This window comes from Procambarus clarkii, unplaced genomic scaffold (genome assembly GCF_040958095.1).
Source record: "Procambarus clarkii isolate CNS0578487 unplaced genomic scaffold, FALCON_Pclarkii_2.0 HiC_scaffold_110, whole genome shotgun sequence".
NCBI classification, from domain to species: domain Eukaryota; kingdom Metazoa; phylum Arthropoda; class Malacostraca; order Decapoda; family Cambaridae; genus Procambarus; species Procambarus clarkii.
In genome coordinates, this window is record NW_027189143.1 from 2546258 (window position 1) to 2553558 (window position 7301).

At 43.7% G+C, this 7301-nt stretch overlaps 1 non-coding gene across 1 annotated transcript; it reads right to left on the minus strand.

Moving 5' to 3' along the window:
• Positions 1 to 7034: 7034 nt before the first annotated feature.
• Positions 7035 to 7153, minus strand: LOC138360433 (5S ribosomal RNA). The gene has a single exon (XR_011226382.1). It is a non-coding gene; the product is annotated as a 5S ribosomal RNA (ribosomal RNA).
• Between the last annotated feature and the right edge of the window lie 148 nt (positions 7154 to 7301).

Here is a 7301-nt window from a genome sequence, read left to right on the forward strand (position 1 = left end):
GCAAAGAAAGCTGTCAAGAAAACAACAAAGGCAAAATAAACGACGACATGCAAGCAGCATGAATACACATGACAATAAACATCCAGGCCTCCCCCCTCAGTGGAGGGGCCTCATATGATTCCAAAAAAAGAGTTTAGTTTTGTAGACAAAATAAATCATTACTTTTGGGGTAGATTTACTCTGTATATTATATATATATATATATATATATATATATATAATATATATATATATATAGTATATATATATATATATATATATATAATATATATATATTATATATATATTACACATGGGTGAGGTGATATGGTACCAAAAGTTTGGGTAAGGTGATTGACATTTACACAAAGATAAAACACGAACCAATGGGAATAAAAACATAAGAATGGAAGTAACTGCAGAAGGCCTATTGGCCCATAACACAAGCACTTCCTCTTGATGCTTCTATATTGGTTCAGGAGTCTTGAAGCTAAATATATATATATATATATATATATATATATATATATATAGATTATATATATATATATATTGATATATATATATATATATATATTATATTATATATATATAATATATATATGTATTATATATATGCACACAAAAACTAAATAGTCTTGTTAGACAAAATTGCACTATTAGAGGCAAGTTGACTAACAAGCCGAATGACTGCAATTGTTTTGAATTTGAGTTAAATCTAACATAGAAATGTAATCAAACCTAACCTAACCTATGCTAACCCAAGCTAAGCTAACCTAACCTAAACCTAGAGCTAACCCAAGCTAGCTAACCTAACCTAACCTAACCTAACCTAACCTAACCTAAGCTAAGCTAACCTACCTAACATAACCCAGCAATTCATGATCTTAATATAATACTGTTAATTGGATAAACCATTTGGAAAGAATGTTCGAAAATACAAAAATTAACTGTGCTTGTTAGGAAAATTGGGCCTTGCATACTTGTCCCAATAAGTGTGGTTCTCGCTTTTGGTACGACATAAACGTATACCTAGTTGAGAGAGAAAAAGATTCGCACTCAAGCATGAATATCGATTGCCAGTCCTGATTCTGGGTAGATATTCGTGTCCTCACTTTTCATTTACCATCATTTGGATACTATCAAAACAGCTCTGGAAGGATAAAATTGGAATAAAACGGGTACTCACTCATGTAAAAAGGAAGAGTTGGGGAAAGATCCTCTCTCTCTCTCTCTCTCATCTCTCTATCTCTCTCTCTCCTCCCCCATCACCCCCCCCCCCCCACCAATGATCCTGCTCTGCTAGTATATACACGTAACAAACCTTCCCCCCCACCCCCCCCTCCCTCCCCAATCAGAGTCCCTTTAAGCATGCGAGGATAAAAAATAGATTTCATAAGACCCAATGTGCTAGCTGATATCAAAACAATTTATGTTATCGTCTATTAAGCCCTTCAGTAAAAAAAGTATAGGGACCTAATTAGGTCCCGTTTTGAGGTGGTGGTGGGTGGAATCGATGGATTAGCCAAGCTCTTATCCGCCGAATCCGTAGAGGGTACGACCCTGGCGCTTCAGAGCGTACACCACGTCCATAGCAGTGACGGTCTTCCTCTTGGCGTGTTCCGTGTAGGTTACAGCATCACGGATGACGTTCTCGAGGAACACCTTCAGGACGCCACGGGTCTCTTCGTAGATGAGACCCGAAATACGCTTCACGCCGCCACGACGAGCTAAGCGACGAATAGCGGGCTTGGTGATGCCCTGGATGTTGTCACGTAGCACCTTACGATGACGCTTGGCGCCACCCTTTCCGAGTCCCTTGCCTCCCTTGCCGCGTCCAGTCATGGTGTTGAAGTTGTGTGAATCGAATTGACGAATGCCCGCACGATTTCCCGACTATATCCCATCAAGCGGACGTACTAGTAGCATTGCAACTCCTGCCTGCCCTTACTTTACGCTTGTGGTCGAGTAGACACGGCTTTCTCACAACGCTTTCAAAACTGCAGTTGCCTACTCGTCTGTTTCACGTCCCTGTGAAATGACTTTTGCACAAATCCAAAAAATAGAGCAAAATCAGCGATAATAGTGATTGAGGTGAGCCGCCTGTTGGCTGCAGCCAGAGGAAGGAGGGGAGGGGCAACGGGGTGACGTAGGCGAGTCGAGCAGCCAATGGCGCTCGAGCAAGCGCCTCGAGACGGCGTATATAAGCAAAAATTTTTCGGCGCCGGCCATCACAAACCACAGTTGTTCACCATGGCTCGCACCAAGCAGACTGCTCGCAAGTCCACGGGAGGCAAGGCTCCTCGTAAGCAGCTGGCCACCAAGGCAGCACGCAAGTCTGCTCCTGCCACAGGGGGTGTGAAGAAGCCTCACCGTTACAGGCCCGGAACGGTCGCCCTGCGTGAGATCCGTCGTTACCAGAAGAGCACCGAGTTGCTCATCAGGAAACTTCCCTTCCAGCGTCTGGTGCGCGAGATTGCCCAGGACTTCAAGACCGATCTTCGCTTCCAGTCGTCTGCCGTCATGGCTTTACAGGAGGCATCCGAGGCTTACCTGGTCGGTCTCTTCGAGGACACTAACCTCTGTGCCATCCACGCCAAGCGTGTCACCATCATGCCAAAGGACATTCAGCTTGCTCGCCGTATCCGTGGAGAGCGTGCATAAGCTAAATCGACCACCCTAGTATACACCAAACTCGGCCCTTCTCAGGGCCAAAATATCCTTCTAAGGAGATTTCAGACATTCCTAGCATCAGTCATATGAATTAACCTTCATCTACACATATAATAAATAAATAAATAAATAAACAAATACACTAATTTAGGTGTCATACATACACGTGATATCAATAAATCAAGTCATTTGTAGTACAACCTGTTCTCTTACAAACAAAACGCCGTCGCTTTTCGCTCTTATGCACTGTCAAGGATCACCCACCCCCCCCCCCCCCCCCCCAAAATAAAAATTGTCATACTGTACTAGAAATAAAAGCAGCTTGTATAAGTGACATACTGTCCAGTCCTGTTTTATTCTGTTTTCGGTCCTCTGGCTTAATCTGTTAAGTTAGGAGATGACATTTTAAATTAACCGTTTTCTTGACATTTTCAAACCTAAGAGGGTGGCCTGCATAGTAATCCTAATGTGGAACATAACAATGAATCTCTAATCTCTAGAAAAAAAAAAGATACCGAGTGCTTATATGTGTTGAGAGAGAGAGAGAGAGAGAGAGAGAGAGAGAGAGAGAGAGAGAGAGAGAGAGAGAGAGAGAGAGAGAAGAGAGAGAGAGAGAGAGAGAGACACAGACAGACAGACAGACAGACAAGACAGAGACAGACAAGACAGAGACAGACAGACAGACAGACAGACAGAGACTGAGAGAGAGAAACACACAGACAGTTTCATAAATATTCTCATTTTATAGCTATTTGCTTTCAGTGACAGAGGTTTTTGTTATAATAGTATTGGTGTCTAACACTCACAATCTCTTTAGAAATTAAAGTGTGGCTCCAATGGAGCCGAGTTTGTTGGTTTGAGGCCAAGCCACCACCACAGGGCAGTAAGTAAGCCGTTTACTTGGAGGAGGTGTACTTGGTGACGGCCTTAGTGCCCTCAGAGACGGCGTGCTTGGCCAGTTCTCCGGGCAACAGGAGCCTTACAGCCGTCTGGATCTCCCGACTGGTAATGGTGGAACGCTTGTTGTAGTGGGCCAGGCGAGAAGCCTCGGCGGCGATGCGCTCGAAGATGTCGTTCACGAACGAGTTCATGATCGACATGGCTTTGGAAGAGATACCAGTGTCGGGGTGGACCTGCTTCAGCACTTTGTAGATGTAGATGCTGTAGCTCTCCTTCCTCCTGCGCTTCTTTTTCTTATCGCCCTTGGCAATGGCCTTCTGGGCCTTTCCGGCCTTCTTGGCAGCCTTTCCAGATGCCTTGGGTGGCATGATGATGCTCGTGCTGGCTGGCGTTGCGATACAATAATGAACTTTTGCGCGAGGCGAGCTTTCCTTTTATATCCCGCTCGCGACTCAGCTCAGAGCGGGTCGCGTGGCGGAGCGCGCTGATTGGTCAGTGGCGGGCTCCCTTGATCCTGAGCGGGGTATATAACACGAAGCTCGATCTGCGGGGCGGCATAAAACACCACAAACCCACAACAGCAGCAGCAATGTCAGGACGCGGCAAGGGAGGCAAAGTGAAGGGCAAGTCAAAGTCTCGCTCCAGCAGGGCCGGACTTCAGTTCCCCGTGGGCAGAATTCACCGTCTGCTGCGTAAGGGCAACTACGCCGAACGCGTCGGTGCTGGCGCTCCTGTCTACCTGGCAGCCGTCATGGAATACCTCGCTGCCGAAGTTCTGGAGCTCGCCGGTAATGCCGCACGTGACAACAAGAAGACCCGTATCATCCCACGTCACTTGCAGTTGGCCATCCGCAACGACGAAGAACTCAACAAACTTCTGTCTGGCGTAACCATTGCACAGGGAGGTGTTCTTCCAAACATTCAGGCAGTTCTTTTGCCAAAGAAGACAGAGAAGAAGTAAGCACTTCTGCCACCCACCACGACAAATACCATAACCAGGCTCCATCCGGAGCCACACACACTTTAATAGAGAGATTCAAGTAGACAATCAACTTTCAAACATTAATAATAACATTTATATTGATTTCATTTGGAATGTGTACATAACAAACAAACAAAACAAAATTATAGGGGATATTCAGCATCACTTGGAATATTAACCAATCATATAAATCCAATATATATTTTATATTTTACTTTAAGCGAGGAATTCATATTATATTAATTTTTAATCATACAAATGAACAAAAGCAATTCTTCACTAGACGTAATGAATGAATAAATGATCAAGGTTTTAATGTGTTTCATGAATATATATATATATATATATATATATATATATATATATATATATATATATATATATATATATATATATATATATATATATATATATATAATATAATATATTATAATACTTGTGAACCAGAATATGTTTGAGCAGCAGCGATCGTGCCTGCCATTGGCCGAAGTGCAACAATTCAAATAATTTAAAGGGCCTGCTCGGGTATATAAGAGAGGCTGGGAGACTGGGGCCGGTGGTGGGTGATGGGTGATGAGTGATGGTGTGGTGTGGTATGGTGTTGTTAAGAGTTGATTTACGGCCAGCCAGCCAGCTGCAGCCAAGGCAGGGCAGGGCAGGGCAAGGCAAGGCAAGGCAAGGCAAGGCAAGGCAAGGCAAGGCAATAACAGGACAGGACAGGCAAGGCAAGGCAAGGCAAGGCAAGGCAAGCAGGCGGGCGGGCGGGCGGGCGGGCGGGCGGGCGGGCAGGCAGGCAGGCAGGCAGCCAGCCAGCCAGCCAGCCAGCCAGCCAGCCAGCCAGCCAGCCAGCCAGCCAGCCAGCCAGCCAGCCAGCCAGCAGCCAGCCAGGCAGCAGGCAGGCAGGCAGGCAGGCAGGCAGCAGGCAGGCAGGCAGCCAGCCAGCCACAGCCAGCCAGCCAGCCAGCCAGCCAGCCAGCCAGCCACTCCCACTTTGTATTTATATGCATTCAATTTATATTCAAACATTATATATGTTAAGGGCCTAGTTTTAGTGTTTATTTTAAAAATGACAAACATCGAGTCGTTTTACCAGTCCTTTAGCGTTAACGGTGATGCATTTTAAAACTGAACAGAAATCACCTTTTCTGGATATATCAAATATCGAATCCGCTTAATGTGCCTACAATTCAATCATTCAAAAAATACATAATTTACATCATGCCTTTTCATAGAACAGACAATAAGATTTGAGACAATAAGAACTTTACTTTTATAACTAAAGTTGCACAATTATACCAACTCTATGGTGGCTGGGTGGTAAGGTGTGTGGCTGGTATTTTGGAAGTCGCGAGTTCAAACGACCCAATGGGAATAATACTTTTTTTTTTTTGCCATACAATCTTCCTAATACTATTATGTAGGTTTGTGTGTGTGTTTTTTTATTCATTCTTTGGTTTTATAGATGACATACATATTGACTCCTTTTACCGGTCCTTAATTAGGCTCTGGGGAAGCAATGGTGGTGGTGGTGGTGGTGGTGCATTTAAAACTAAACCAAAAATCACCAGTTCTGGACGCGTCAAATATCATATCCGCTTAATGTGTCTACAACCTAATTACTTAAAACTACACTATTTAATTCATTCATATCATGTGCATATTGGTCATTATGCTCATACAACCGACATCAAAATTTATTTTCATTATTAGAATCATACATTTCATCAAGTAATACAGATACAAAGAGATTTTCTTTCTGAGAAGACCGTTAGTATTGGCTTGCAGGCAGGCAGGCAGGCAGGCATTTGAGGGTTATTATTTCGCCTGTTGATTGGGGGGAGGGTTGATGTGTTAGGGGGTTTTCGGTTAGTGTGGTGGTGATTGGTGGTGATTGGTGGTGATTGGTGGTGATTGGTGGTGATTGGTGGTGGTGGTGGTGGTGGTAGTAGGTGGGAGTTGGGGGGGGGGGGGGGGGGGGGAGGGAAGGGGAGGGGAATGATGGTCTGTGGATTCGTTCTCCGTACCCTTTACATATAAGCAAAAATATGCCTTCTTGTGGGTATAGAAACATTAACACAAATTATATCAGTAACTGATATTGTAGCCTTTTAAACAGAAAAGATTTGTACATACAAATACTTTTTAATTATCATTTATTTGTGGAAATGGCATTTACGTCATTAAATTGATACCTCAGCATCAAGCTTGTGTCCTGCAGCAGTGGTCCAGTGGTAAAGTGTATATAAGTGATGCGTATTCTTGGAGTTGCGAGTTCAAACCCGGATTAAGCTATATATATATACAACATGTTTTGTTTTGGTTGTTTGTTTTTGTATAAAGCCTCACACAATATCTATATTAAGCGAGTTTGTTTTAAACATGACATACATATTAATTCATTTTACCAGGCCTTATTCCACACAACTCCGTGAATTTCCCGTGGAGCCAGCCATTCAAACAAAAACAAACGAAACAAAACAAAACAAAACAAAAACATTATTGCCAACAGCATTTGGTGTTCCCAGGCGGTCACCCATCCAAGTACTAACCAAACCCAACGTTGCTTAACTTCGCTGATCGGACGAGAAGCGGTGTTCTCAACGTGGTATGGCCGTTGGCATGAGACTGCCTACACATTGTGGCTAATAACCAACTCTTTTAAGTCATCGCGGCAGGATACGGACCTGCTTGTGGTGTCTTAATGGTAATTGTATCCTAACATATTTTTGTCTCCTTGGCATGGATATTTAACATCGTTTATTCAGTC